Below are 15,356 nucleotides of genomic sequence, written 5' to 3'. Positions count from 1 at the left end.
TGTTCTCATCGTGTTCCACCAGAGAACACAGTTATCACTATGCATGGATTCTGGTAAAAGAGCATTAAAAAAACAAACAGCCTGATCAAAGTGATTATCTGCACATCCTCTGCCAATATCATGTCACTCTATACCCGAGGGAAACTAGAATGCAGGGAAAGGAGCTTTGTTGTGAGCACTGTGTTGGTATTTCATCATTTACTGACCAAAGTCTTCTCAAGCCAAGTATGCACCAGCTCTGTGTATGGCTGGGTCAATCAAGAGCCCCTATCAATTTTACTTAAAAGACAAGCAGCATCAACAACTCACAGGAGGCACTGAACATTTTTACCATTATCTGCACCACCTTCCACTGATTTACTGAAGAAGAAACTGCAAAGTCTGCCCAATTTTGTACACAAGTAATCTTGAAAACATTGGAGTCAACAGCACATACATAGTTTCCAAGACTGTAGCTAGGAACAACCCTTCAATTTCAAGATTTATCTCTCACTGAGACACACCATACCCAAACTACACCTAGCAGGAAATTACTACTTACTTCATTTCTAGCTATTTATGTCATATTCAACAACTGTCTCTTTCTCACCTAAATCTTCTACACAACTGAGTACACTGTTATGAACAAACACATTATGGCAACAAGCCAGTGTCACTAATATCCACTCTATTGAAAACCATTTAAATACTCATCCTGCCCAACTAACCACCATCTTCGGCCCAAAGCTCACTCACATCATACCTACAAATCACAAACTTCTGTGGTAAAAATAATTTTGGGTTTCAAAACATAATCTACTAATCACATACCAGTATTTCTTACAAAGCCTATCATTCATCATTCACTTGAAAATATCAGTTTATATGCTGTTGTGCAACCGCAGTGCAAGTAAACACTCTCAAATCATCTAGAACTGAGGTACGGAAAGGGTTCACCAAGTGTTTCCAGGTAGTCCTGTAGCTCCCTCTCTGTCTTTACACAATCGTCTAACACACTGTACGCCATTTCAGGGCAAATGTACTTGTTTCATTATACTACGACACGGCCTATTACAATTTCAAATTTTAAAAAAACAAATATCTGCCTGATCCAACGTCATCCGCTACTCCGCGCCCTTCATTCACACAACACAATCTACCTCTTGCTACTTACATTACGTTTTCACTTGTGATTATGGCTCAGCAATAGCCGAGCACTACGAAAAATACCTTATAGACTCATTTAATGTTCCCCTCCACGGAAATCTTTAGTAAAAGGCGAAAGATTTATTCGTTTTGAAGGGAAACCAGAGTGCCGATCAACGCCCTCACTTCAATACTTATGGCTGCTTCTCTATTACTTCTCCGCGAGAACGCGGAAAATTCTTTCCGTCTTGTCTACTTCTCTACCGTCAACAGACTTCCAGTGTCATGCAAGCACACACCCCAAACTAACTGTCAACGCTGAAACACGTGTCGGCCAAATGTCGTCGCTATTACTCTTTAGTTAACTATTTTCATCATTTCTGTCACCATTCAAGCTGCTTCATTACCTCACCTGCCGACAGATGGCAGCACGCCTAATTCCTGTCGGCGACTCACCGTCCGACATACAACGTCCGACACACAACTGCCCGCACTGCTCTGCATCTAACACTAATCTCTCTCCTCCCTACCACATTCGTTCACTGAAAAAACTGACAACTAGACAGTTCTTTGTACGCAAAACTAGGCCACATCAGACGCAACGTGTATGTAGATGTATGGTGCAAGGGAAATATCCCCCTACTCCCACACATCTAATTAATACTAGTTGACAACAGAAATAAAATTTCTGTCGATAGTATTTGAACCAGTCTTATTCATTTGCCAATTTCATGCATTCCTTCTTGCAGATAACAGTGCCTTGCAAATCGCTCAATTCATGTTTGCTAGCCAAACGTGCTCCTCCTAAATGTTTCGTACATCATGCATTAGTGGTGATTATCAACACTGTGTTGTGTGTCAGCTTTTTATGGTCATCAATTGCACTCTTCTTGTGTTGCTCACTCAGTCTTGTAACTCAAAAGTACGTCGTTGTCATCCAAGCCTAGCACTTGGAGCAGGCCAAATCAAATGGCTCGTCCCCGTGACACTCGAGAAACTTCCACAGGGCTTTCATGACATGTCGCAATCAAAGTCCTTCCACAACCTGCAGCGACATTTCTGCAACGACGCGGGTCCCGATACCAAAGGTATGACTTACGCTTCTGATCTATAAAATAAAACCACCACTCGGAAAGCGCTATTCCCTTCCCACATCCCTCAGAATGTGGTGAACGATCATCGATTACAACCAAGATGCGATGAATCTCGATCGCAAGCCTCACGCTCAGGGAGAGTGCTACCACTCATCATCGTGGTTACGTCTACTCCAGCTTTGAACTAGAGAGAGTTGAAGACATACTACAGAAATGATCCTGTGAAGTATGATCTTGCTTGCAAGCTATCACCGCTCGCTACTTATGCCACGAGACCGTCAACACGCCCTACGAGAATACGACACACTCTTCACATTTCGCGATTTACAAGCTCGGACATTCTGCAAAGAACCTACTTCTACTCTTACTTGGCCGCCATGATCTCGCTCAGCTATTTTGTGCGCTACCAGTGCTTCTTGCGTTCCGAAATGAGAGACCATTGCCTCAGGCGAGACTGTATGTAAACACCGCTTGCACCTCCGGCCGCTAGATGGCGGCCTGGGGCACATACAGTAGCATTCTACGGCGCAAGCAGACATGCCAAATAGCCACTGAAAGAGAAACACACAAGAGGGCATTCATAGGACTCTTGTGCTTTCTTTAAAACCGCCTCTCTCTTCGAAATTTTTCGCACAGCACTAGCTCATTCACCTCACTCTAACAGTGCGAACTCTTGTCGATATTTGGCCTCTTTCATGCATACTTCCTCTTTCGTTTCACTTTGCGTCTTACTTGATACCCGCCCTTGGAGCTGCTGATATACAATACTCGCAACAAATGTGTTTCTCTCTGTATCTCTTTTCGCCTATCACGAGTATTGCTTTTCCTCACATGGCAATTATGAAAACACCCACAGCTGAACAAACACTTCCATTCAGCGCCACGTCCATACTATCAATCATACACCAGTAATTTCACAGCTACTTGCTCCACTAATACATTTCTTATGTCTACTGTTAAACAGATGAAGAATCAAAGTATACAACAAGTCTCTATCAACATCACTGTCAGGACATTTTACAGACCTACGCATACCATGCCAATCTGTATGCTTCAACTATGATGGCCCATGTGCTATGAATACAGAAATTTCTCATAAAATAACAAATAATTTTACAACTATACAACTACTCCGACAAGCTCCTTACTAAAATGCTACATGTTTAGCAATCCCCCCATCATCTCAGAATAATCCCAAGCAGTGCTTTCATCCCATGAGCACTTCTTTGCAAGCAAAACCACAAACTGCTTTTTATACTAGCTTCCTTGTCACAGTGAACAGGAAACTAATGCTAGTGAGTCAGTTTACTAAAAAGCTTTTTTCGCTTGCAACATATAAACTACCAACTTGAACCTCACACACACACACATACAGAAAACTTAATTCCACAGAAATTTAGGAGTAACAGTGGTTACCTCACATTTTCATACATACTCAAATAGCTACTTCTGTGCACTTCACACAATGTTCTCATCGTGTTCCACCAGAGAACACAGTTATCACTATGCATGGATTCTGGTAAAAGAGCATTAAAAAAACAAACAGCCTGATCAAAGTGATTATCTGCACATCCTCTGCCAATATCATGTCACTCTATACCCGAGGGAAACTAGAATGCAGGGAAAGGAGCTTTGTTGTGAGCACTGTGTTGGTATTTCATCATTTACTGACCAAAGTCTTCTCAAGCCAAGTATGCACCAGCTCTGTGTATGGCTGGGTCAATCAAGAGCCCCTATCAATTTTACTTAAAAGACAAGCAGCATCAACAACTCACAGGAGGCACTGAACATTTTTACCATTATCTGCACCACCTTCCACTGATTTACTGAAGAAGAAACTGCAAAGTCTGCCCAATTTTGTACACAAGTAATCTTGAAAACATTGGAGTCAACAGCAGATACATAGTTTCCAAGACTGTAGCTAGGAACAACCCTTCAATTTCAAGATTTATCTCTCACTGAGACACACCATACCCAAACTACACCTAGCAGGAAATTACTACTTACTTCATTTCTAGCTATTTATGTCATATTCAACAACTGTCTCTTTCTCACCTAAATCTTCTACACAACTGAGTACACTGTTATGAACAAACACATTATGGCAACAAGCCAGTGTCACTAATATCCACTCTATTGAAAACCATTTAAATACTCATCCTGCCCAACTAACCACCATCTTCGGCCCAAAGCTCACTCACATCATACCTACAAATCACAAACTTCTGTGGTAAAAATAATTTTGGGTTTCAAAACATAATCTACTAATCACATACCAGTATTTCTTACAAAGCCTATCATTCATCATTCACTTGAAAATATCAGTTTATATGCTGTTGTGCAACTGCAGTGCAAGTAAACACTCTCAAATCATCTAGAACTGAGGTACGGAAAGGGTTCACCAAGTGTTTCCAGGTAGTCCTGTAGCTCCCTCTCTGTCTTTACACAATCGTCTAACACACTGTACGCCATTTCAGGGCAAATGTACTTGTTTCATTATACTACGACACGGCCTATTACAATTTCAAATTTTAAAAAAACAAATATCTGCCTGATCCAACGTCATCCGCTACTCCGCGCCCTTCATTCACACAACACAATCTACCTCTTGCTACTTACATTACGTTTTCACTTGTGATTATGGCTCAGCAATAGCCGAGCACTACGAAAAATACCTTATAGACTCATTTAATGTTCCCCTCCACGGAAATCTTTAGTAAAAGGCGAAAGATTTATTCGTTTTGAAGGGAAACCAGAGTGCCGATCAACGCCCTCACTTCAATACTTATGGCTGCTTCTCTATTACTTCTCCGCGAGAACGCGGAAAATTCTTTCCGTCTTGTCTACTTCTCTACCGTCAACAGACTTCCAGTGTCATGCAAGCACACACCCCAAACTAACTGTCAACGCTGAAACACGTGTCGGCCAAATGTCGTCGCTATTACTCTTTAGTTAACTATTTTCATCATTTCTGTCACCATTCAAGCTGCTTCATTACCTCACCTGCCGACAGATGGCAGCACGCCTAATTCCTGTCGGCGACTCACCGTCCGACATACAACGTCCGACACACAACTGCCCGCACTGCTCTGCATCTAACACTAATCTCTCTCCTCCCTACCACATTCGTTCACTGAAAAAACTGACAACTAGACAGTTCTTTGTACGCAAAACTAGGCCACATCAGACGATACGTGTATGTAGATGTATGGTGCAAGGGAAATATCCCCCTACTCCCACACATCTAATTAATACTAGTTGACAACAGAAATAAAATTTCTGTCGATAGTATTTGAACCAGTCTTATTCATTTGCCAATTTCATGCATTCCTTCTTGCAGATAACAGTGCCTTGCAAATCGCTCAATTCATGTTTGCTAGCCAAACGTGCTCCTCCTAAATGTTTCGTACATCATGCATTAGTGGTGATTATCAACACTGTGTTGTGTGTCAGCTTTTTATGGTCATCAATTGCACTCTTCTTGTGTTGCTCACTCAGTCTTGTAACTCAAAAGTACGTCGTTGTCATCCAAGCCTAGCACTTGGAGCAGGCCAAATCAAATGGCTCGTCCCCGTGACACTCGAGAAACTTCCACAGGGCTTTCATGACATGTCGCAATCAAAGTCCTTCCACAACCTGCAGCGACATTTCTGCAACGACGCGGGTCCCGATACCAAAGGTATGACTTACGCTTCTGATCTATAAAATAAAACCACCACTCGGAAAGCGCTATTCCCTTCCCACATCCCTCAGAATGTGGTGAACGATCATCGATTACAACCAAGATGCGATGAATCTCGATCGCAAGCCTCACGCTCAGGGAGAGTGCTACCACTCATCATCGTGGTTACGTCTACTCCAGCTTTGAACTAGAGAGAGTTGAAGACATACTACAGAAATGATCCTGTGAAGTATGATCTTGCTTGCAAGCTATCACCGCTCGCTACTTATGCCACGAGACCGTCAACACGCCCTACGAGAATACGACACACTCTTCACATTTCGCGATTTACAAGCTCGGACATTCTGCAAAGAACCTACTTCTACTCTTACTTGGCCGCCATGATCTCGCTCAGCTATTTTGTGCGCTACCAGTGCTTCTTGCGTTCCGAAATGAGAGACCATTGCCTCAGGCGAGACTGTATGTAAACACCGCTTGCACCTCCGGCCGCTAGATGGCGGCCTGGGGCACATACAGTAGCATTCTACGGCGCAAGCAGAGATGCCAAATAGCCACTGAAAGAGAAACACACAAGAGGGCATTCATAGGACTCTTGTGCTTTCTTTAAAACCGCCTCTCTCTTCGAAATTTTTCGCACAGCACTAGCTCATTCACCTCACTCTAACAGTGCGAACTCTTGTCGATATTTGGCCTCTTTCATGCATACTTCCTCTTTCGTTTCACTTTGCGTCTTACTTGATACCCGCCCTTGGAGCTGCTGATATACAATACTCGCAACAAATGTGTTTCTCTCTGTATCTCTTTTCGCCTATCACGAGTATTGCTTTTCCTCACATGGCAATTATGAAAACACCCACAGCTGAACAAACACTTCCATTCAGCGCCACGTCCATACTATCAATCATACACCAGTAATTTCACAGCTACTTGCTCCACTAATACATTTCTTATGTCTACTGTTAAACAGATGAAGAATCAAAGTATACAACAAGTCTCTATCAACATCACTGTCAGGACATTTTACAGACCTACGCATACCATGCCAATCTGTATGCTTCAACTATGATGGCCCATGTGCTATGAATACAGAAATTTCTCATAAAATAACAAATAATTTTACAACTATACAACTACTCCGACAAGCTCCTTACTAAAATGCTACATGTTTAGCAATCCCCCCATCATCTCAGAATAATCCCAAGCAGTGCTTTCATCCCATGAGCACTTCTTTGCAAGCAAAACCACAAACTGCTTTTTATACTAGCTTCCTTGTCACAGTGAACAGGAGACTAATGCTAGTGCCTCAGTTTACTAAAAAGCTTTTTTCGCTTGCAACATATAAACTACCAACTTGAACCTCACACACACACACACACACACACATACAGAAAACTTAATTCCACAGAAATTTAGGAGTAACAGTGGTTACCTCACATTTTCATACATACTCAAATAGCTACTTCTGTGCACTTCACACAATGTTCTCATCGTGTTCCACCAGAGAACACAGTTATCACTATGCATGGATTCTGGTAAAAGAGCATTAAAAAAACAAACAGCCTGATCAAAGTGATTATCTGCACATCCTCTGCCAATATCATGTCACTCTATACCCGAGGGAAACTAGAATGCAGGGAAAGGAGCTTTGTTGTGAGCACTGTGTTGGTATTTCATCATTTACTGACCAAAGTCTTCTCAAGCCAAGTATGCACCAGCTCTGTGTATGGCTGGGTCAATCAAGAGCCCCTATCAATTTTACTTAAAAGACAAGCAGCATCAACAACTCACAGGAGGCACTGAACATTTTTACCATTATCTGCACCACCTTCCACTGATTTACTGAAGAAGAAACTGCAAAGTCTGCCCAATTTTGTACACAAGTAATCTTGAAAACATTGGAGTCAACAGCAGATACATAGTTTCCAAGACTGTAGCTAGAAACAACCCTTCAATTTCAAGATTTATCTCTCACTGAGACACACCATACCCAAACTACACCTAGCAGGAAATTACTACTTACTTCATTTCTAGCTATTTATGTCATATTCAACAACTGTCTCTTTCTCACCTAAATCTTCTACACAACTGAGTACACTGTTATGAACAAACACATTATGGCAACAAGCCAGTGTCACTAATATCCACTCTATTGAAAACCATTTAAATACTCATCCTGCCCAACTAACCACCATCTTCGGCCCAAAGCTCACTCACATCATACCTACAAATCACAAACTTCTGTGGTAAAAATAATTTTGGGTTTCAAAACATAATCTACTAATCACATACCAGTATTTCTTACAAAGCCTATCATTCATCATTCACTTGAAAATATCAGTTTATATGCTGTTGTGCAACCGCAGTGCAAGTAAACACTCTCAAATCATCTAGAACTGAGGTACGGAAAGGGTTCACCAAGTGTTTCCAGGTAGTCCTGTAGCTCCCTCTCTGTCTTTACACAATCGTCTAACACACTGTACGCCATTTCAGGGCAAATGTACTTGTTTCATTATACTACGACACGGCCTATTACAATTTCAAATTTTAAAAAAACAAATATCTGCCTGATCCAACGTCATCCGCTACTCCGCGCCCTTCATTCACACAACACAATCTACCTCTTGCTACTTACATTACGTTTTCACTTGTGATTATGGCTCAGCAATAGCCGAGCACTACGAAAAATACCTTATAGACTCATTTAATGTTCCCCTCCACGGAAATCTTTAGTAAAAGGCGAAAGATTTATTCGCTTTGAAGGGAAACCAGAGTGCCGATCAACGCCCTCACTTCAATACTTATGGCTGCTTCTCTATTACTTCTCCGCGAGAACGCGGAAAATTCTTTCCGTCTTGTCTACTTCTCTACCGTCAACAGACTTCCAGTGTCATGCAAGCACACAGCCCAAACTAACTGTCAACGCTGAAACACGTGTCGGCCAAATGTCGTCGCTATTACTCTTTAGTTAACTATTTTCATCATTTCTGTCACCATTCAAGCTGCTTCATTACCTCACCTGCCGACAGATGGCAGCACGCCTAATTCCTGTCGGCGACTCACCGTCCGACATACAACGTCCGACACACAACTGCCCGCACTGCTCTGCATCTAACACTAATCTCTCTCCTCCCTACCACATTCGTTCACTGAAAAAACTGACAACTAGACAGTTCTTTGTACGCAAAACTAGGCCACATCAGACGATACGTGTATGTAGATGTATGGTGCAAGGGAAATATCCCCCTACTCCCACACATCTAATTAATACTAGTTGACAACAGAAATAAAATTTCTGTCGATAGTATTTGAACCAGTCTTATTCATTTGCCAATTTCATGCATTCCTTCTTGCAGATAACAGTGCCTTGCAAATCGCTCAATTCATGTTTGCTAGCCAAACGTGCTCCTCCTAAATGTTTCGTACATCATGCATTAGTGGTGATTATCAACACTGTGTTGTGTGTCAGCTTTTTATGGTCATCAATTGCACTCTTCTTGTGTTGCTCACTCAGTCTTGTAACTCAAAAGTACGTCGTTGTCATCCAAGCCTAGCACTTGGAGCAGGCCAAATCAAATGGCTCGTCCCCGTGACACTCGAGAAACTTCCACAAGGCTTTCATGACATGTCGCAATCAAAGTCCTTCCACAACCTGCAGCGACATTTCTGCAACGACGCGGGTCCCGATACCAAAGGTATGACTTACGCTTCTGATCTATAAAATAAAACCACCACTCGGAAAGCGCTATTCCCTTCCCACATCCCTCAGAATGTGGTGAACGATCATCGATTACAACCAAGATGCGATGAATCTCGATCGCAAGCCTCACGCTCAGGGAGAGTGCTACCACTCATCATCGTGGTTACGTCTACTCCAGCTTTGAACTAGAGAGAGTTCAAGACATACTACAGAAATGATCCTGTGAAGTATGATCTTGCTTGCAAGCTATCACCGCTCGCTACTTATGCCACGAGACCGTCAACACGCCCTACGAGAATACGACACACTCTTCACATTTCGCGATTTACAAGCTCGGACATTCTGCAAAGAACCTACTTCTACTCTTACTTGGCCGCCATGATCTCGCTCAGCTATTTTGTGCGCTACCAGTGCTTCTTGCGTTCCGAAATGAGAGACCATTGCCTCAGGCGAGACTGTATGTAAACGCCGCTTGCACCTCCGGCCGCTAGATGGCGGCCTGGGGCACATACAGTAGCATTCTACGGCGCAAGCAGACATGCCAAATAGCCACTGAAAGAGAAACACACAAGAGGGCATTCATAGGACTCTTGTGCTTTCTTTAAAACCGCCTCTCTCTTCGAAATTTTTCGCACAGCACTAGCTCATTCACCTCACTCTAACAGTGCGAACTCTTGTCGATATTTGGCCTCTTTCATGCATACTTCCTCTTTCGTTTCACTTTGCGTCTTACTTGATACCCGCCCTTGGAGCTGCTGATATACAATACTCGCAACAAATGTGTTTCTCTCTGTATCTCTTTTCGCCTATCACGAGTATTGCTTTTCCTCACATGGCAATTATGAAAACACCCACAGCTGAACAAACACTTCCATTCAGCGCCACGTCCATACTATCAATCATACACCAGTAATTTCACAGCTACTTGCTCCACTAATACATTTCTTATGTCTACTGTTAAACAGATGAAGAATCAAAGTATACAACAAGTCTCTATCAACATCACTGTCAGGACATTTTACAGACCTACGCATACCATGCCAATCTGTATGCTTCAACTATGATGGCCCATGTGCTATGAATACAGAAATTTCTCATAAAATAACAAATAATTTTACAACTATACAACTACTCCGACAAGCTCCTTACTAAAATGCTACATGTTTAGCAATCCCCCCATCATCTCAGAATAATCCCAAGCAGTGCTTTCATCCCATGAGCACTTCTTTGCAAGCAAAACCACAAACTGCTTTTTATACTAGCTTCCTTGTCACAGTGAACAGGAAACTAATGCTAGTGCCTCAGTTTACTAAAAAGCTTTTTTCGCTTGCAACATATAAACTACCAACTTGAACCTCACACACACACACATACAGAAAACTTAATTCCACAGAAATTTAGGAGTAACAGTGGTTACCTCACATTTTCATACATACTCAAATAGCTACTTCTGTGCACTTCACACAATGTTCTCATCGTGTTCCACCAGAGAACACAGTTATCACTATGCATGGATTCTGGTAAAAGAGCATTAAAAAAACAAACAGCCTGATCAAAGTGATTATCTGCACATCCTCTGCCAATATCATGTCACTCTATACCCGAGGGAAACTAGAATGCAGGGAAAGGAGCTTTGTTGTGAGCACTGTGTTGGTATTTCATCATTTACTGACCAAAGTCTTCTCAAGCCAAGTATGCACCAGCTCTGTGTATGGCTGGGTCAATCAAGAGCCCCTATCAATTTTACTTAAAAGACAAGCAGCATCAACAACTCACAGGAGGCACTGAACATTTTTACCATTATCTGCACCACCTTCCACTGATTTACTGAAGAAGAAACTGCAAAGTCTGCCCAATTTTGTACACAAGTAATCTTGAAAACATTGGAGTCAACAGCAGATACATAGTTTCCAAGACTGTAGCTAGGAACAACCCTTCAATTTCAAGATTTATCTCTCACTGAGACACACCATACCCAAACTACACCTAGCAGGAAATTACTACTTACTTCATTTCTAGCTATTTATGTCATATTCAACAACTGTCTCTTTCTCACCTAAATCTTCTACACAACTGAGTACACTGTTATGAACAAACACATTATGGCAACAAGCCAGTGTCACTAATATCCACTCTATTGAAAACCATTTAAATACTCATCCTGCCCAACTAACCACCATCTTCGGCCCAAAGCTCACTCACATCATACCTACAAATCACAAACTTCTGTGGTAAAAATAATTTTGGGTTTCAAAACATAATCTACTAATCACATACCAGTATTTCTTACAAAGCCTATCATTCATCATTCACTTGAAAATATCAGTTTATATGCTGTTGTGCAACTGCAGTGCAAGTAAACACTCTCAAATCATCTAGAACTGAGGTACGGAAAGGGTTCACCAAGTGTTTCCAGGTAGTCCTGTAGCTCCCTCTCTGTCTTTACACAATCGTCTAACACACTGTACGCCATTTCAGGGCAAATGTACTTGTTTCATTATACTACGACACGGCCTATTACAATTTCAAATTTTAAAAAAACAAATATCTGCCTGATCCAACGTCATCCGCTACTCCGCGCCCTTCATTCACACAACACAATCTACCTCTTGCTACTTACATTACGTTTTCACTTGTGATTATGGCTCAGCAATAGCCGAGCACTACGAAAAATACCTTATAGACTCATTTAATGTTCCCCTCCACGGAAATCTTTAGTAAAAGGCGAAAGATTTATTCGTTTTGAAGGGAAACCAGAGTGCCGATCAACGCCCTCACTTCAATACTTATGGCTGCTTCTCTATTACTTCTCCGCGAGAACGCGGAAAATTCTTTCCGTCTTGTCTACTTCTCTACCGTCAACAGACTTCCAGTGTCATGCAAGCACACACCCCATACTAACTGTCAACGCTGAAACACGTGTCTGCCAAATGTCGTCGCTATTACTCTTTAGTTAACTATTTTCATCATTTCTGTCACCATTCAAGCTGCTTCATTACCTCACCTGCTGACAGATGGCAGCACGCCTAATTCCTGTCGGCGACTCACCGTCCGACATACAACGTCCGACACACAACTGCCCGCACTGCTCTGCATCTAACACTAATCTCTCTCCTCCCTACCACATTCGTTCACTGAAAAAACTGACAACTAGACAGTTCTTTGTACGCAAAACTAGGCCACATCAGACGATACGTGTATGTAGATGTATGGTGCAAGGGAAATATCCCCCTACTCCCACACATCTAATTAATACTAGTTGACAACAGAAATAAAATTTCTGTCGATAGTATTTGAACCAGTCTTATTCATTTGCCAATTTCATGCATTCCTTCTTGCAGATAACAGTGCCTTGCAAATCGCTCAATTCATGTTTGCTAGCCAAACGTGCTCCTCCTAAATGTTTCGTACATCATGCATTAGTGGTGATTATCAACACTGTGTTGTGTGTCAGCTTTTTATGGTCATCAATTGCACTCTTCTTGTGTTGCTCACTCAGTCTTGTAACTCAAAAGTACGTCGTTGTCATCCAAGCCTAGCAATTGGAGCAGGCCAAATCAAATGGCTCGTCCCCGTGACACTCGAGAAACTTCCACAAGGCTTTCATGACATGTCGCAATCAAAGTCCTTCCACAACCTGCAGCGACATTTCTGCAACGACGCGGGTCCCGATACCAAAGGTATGACTTACGCTTCTGATCTATAAAATAAAACCACCACTCGGAAAGCGCTATTCCCTTCCCACATCCCTCAGAATGTGGTGAACGATCATCGATTACAACCAAGATGCGATGAATCTCGATCGCAAGCCTCACGCTCAGGGAGAGTGCTACCACTCATCATCGTGGTTACGTCTACTCCAGCTTTGAACTAGAGAGAGTTGAAGACATACTACAGAAATGATCCTGTGAAGTATGATCTTGCTTGCAAGCTATCACCGCTCGCTACTTATGCCACGAGACCGTCAACACGCCCTACGAGAATACGACACACTCTTCACATTTCGCGATTTACAAGCTCGGACATTCTGCAAAGAACCTACTTCTACTCTTACTTGGCCGCCATGATCTCGCTCAGCTATTTTGTGCGCTACCAGTGCTTCTTGCGTTCCGAAATGAGAGACCATTGCCTCAGGCGAGACTGTATGTAAACACCGCTTGCACCTCCGGCCGCTAGATGGCGGCCTGGGGCACATACAGTAGCATTCTACGGCGCAAGCAGACATGCCAAATAGCCACTGAAAGAGAAACACACAAGAGGGCATTCATAGGACTCTTGTGCTTTCTTTAAAACCGCCTCTCTCTTCGAAATTTTTCGCACAGCACTAGCTCATTCACCTCACTCTAACAGTGCGAACTCTTGTCGATATTTGGCCTCTTTCATGCATACTTCCTCTTTCGTTTCACTTTGCGTCTTACTTGATACCCGCCCTTGGAGCTGCTGATATACAATACTCGCAACAAATGTGTTTCTCTCTGTATCTCTTTTCGCCTATCACGAGTATTGCTTTTCCTCACATGGCAATTATGAAAACACCCACAGCTGAACAAACACTTCCATTCAGCGCCACGTCCATACTATCAATCATACACCAGTAATTTCACAGCTACTTGCTCCACTAATACATTTCTTATGTCTACTGTTAAACAGATGAAGAACCAAAGTATACAACAAGTCTCTATCAACATCACTGTCAGGACATTTTACAGACCTACGCATACCATGCCAATCTGTATGCTTCAACTATGATGGCCCATGTGCTATGAATACAGAAATTTCTCATAAAATAACAAATAATTTTACAACTATACAACTACTCCGACAAGCTCCTTACTAAAATGCTACATGTTTAGCAATCCCCCCATCATCTCAGAATAATCCCAAGCAGTGCTTTCATCCCATGAGCACTTCTTTGCAAGCAAAACCACAAACTGCTTTTTATACTAGCTTCCTTGTCACAGTGAACAGGAAACTAATGCTAGTGCCTCAGTTTACTAAAAAGCTTTTTTCGCTTGCAACATATAAACTACCAACTTGAACCTCACACACACACACACACACACACACATACAGAAAACTTAATTCCACAGAAATTTAGGAGTAACAGTGGTTACCTCACATTTTCATACATACTCAAATAGCTACTTCTGTGCACTTCACACAATGTTCTCATCGTGTTCCACCAGAGAACACAGTTATCACTATGCATGGATTCTGGTAAAAGAGCATTAAAAAAACAAACAGCCTGATCAAAGTGATTATCTGCACATCCTCTGCCAATATCATGTCACTCTACACCCGAGGGAAACTAGAATGCAGGGAAAGGAGCTTTGTTGTGAGCACTGTGTTGGTATTTCATCATTTACTGACCAAAGTCTTCTCAAGCCAAGTATGCACCAGCTCTGTGTATGGCTGGGTCAATCAAGAGCCCCTATCAATTTTACTTAAAAGACAAGCAGCATCAACAACTCACAGGAGGCACTGAACATTTTTACCATTATCTGCACCACCTTCCACTGATTTACTGAAGAAGAAACTGCAAAGTCTGCCCAATTTTGTACACAAGTAATCTTGAAAACATTGGAGTCAACAGCAGATACATAGTTTCCAAGACTGTAGCTAGGAACAACCCTTCAATTTCAAGATTTATCTCTCACTGAGACACACCATACCCAAACTACACCTAGCAGGAAATTACTACTTACTTCATTTCTAGCTATTTATGTCATATTCAACAACTGTCTCTTTCTCACCTAAA

General features: G+C 42.1%; 8 non-coding genes across 8 annotated transcripts; all 8 read right to left on the bottom strand.

The window, feature by feature from the left end:
- Nucleotides 1–1,176: 1,176 nt before the first annotated feature.
- LOC126476649 (U5 spliceosomal RNA) lies at nucleotides 1,177–1,295 on the bottom strand. Its single transcript, XR_007587131.1, has one exon. It is a non-coding gene; the product is annotated as a U5 spliceosomal RNA (small nuclear RNA).
- Nucleotides 1,296–2,248: 953 nt separating this feature from the next.
- LOC126476564 (small nucleolar RNA U3) lies at nucleotides 2,249–2,455 on the bottom strand. The gene has a single exon (XR_007587059.1). It is a non-coding gene; the product is annotated as a small nucleolar RNA U3 (small nucleolar RNA).
- A 2,406-nt stretch (nucleotides 2,456–4,861) lies between these two features.
- On the bottom strand, nucleotides 4,862–4,980 carry LOC126476648 (U5 spliceosomal RNA). Its single transcript, XR_007587130.1, has one exon. It is a non-coding gene; the product is annotated as a U5 spliceosomal RNA (small nuclear RNA).
- A 953-nt stretch (nucleotides 4,981–5,933) lies between these two features.
- On the bottom strand, nucleotides 5,934–6,140 carry LOC126476563 (small nucleolar RNA U3). Its single transcript, XR_007587058.1, has one exon. It is a non-coding gene; the product is annotated as a small nucleolar RNA U3 (small nucleolar RNA).
- A 2,416-nt stretch (nucleotides 6,141–8,556) lies between these two features.
- Nucleotides 8,557–8,675, bottom strand: LOC126476707 (U5 spliceosomal RNA). The gene has a single exon (XR_007587180.1). It is a non-coding gene; the product is annotated as a U5 spliceosomal RNA (small nuclear RNA).
- A 953-nt stretch (nucleotides 8,676–9,628) lies between these two features.
- Nucleotides 9,629–9,835, bottom strand: LOC126476546 (small nucleolar RNA U3). The gene has a single exon (XR_007587043.1). It is a non-coding gene; the product is annotated as a small nucleolar RNA U3 (small nucleolar RNA).
- Nucleotides 9,836–12,241: 2,406 nt separating this feature from the next.
- Nucleotides 12,242–12,360, bottom strand: LOC126476647 (U5 spliceosomal RNA). Its single transcript, XR_007587129.1, has one exon. It is a non-coding gene; the product is annotated as a U5 spliceosomal RNA (small nuclear RNA).
- A 953-nt stretch (nucleotides 12,361–13,313) lies between these two features.
- LOC126476562 (small nucleolar RNA U3) lies at nucleotides 13,314–13,520 on the bottom strand. The gene has a single exon (XR_007587057.1). It is a non-coding gene; the product is annotated as a small nucleolar RNA U3 (small nucleolar RNA).
- Between the last annotated feature and the right edge of the window lie 1,836 nt (nucleotides 13,521–15,356).

This window comes from Schistocerca serialis, chromosome 4, assembly GCF_023864345.2.
Source record: "Schistocerca serialis cubense isolate TAMUIC-IGC-003099 chromosome 4, iqSchSeri2.2, whole genome shotgun sequence".
NCBI lineage: Eukaryota > Metazoa > Arthropoda > Insecta > Orthoptera > Acrididae > Schistocerca > Schistocerca serialis.
Note: the sequence above shows the minus strand (reverse complement) of the source record. Positions and strands in the feature narration are given on the sequence as shown.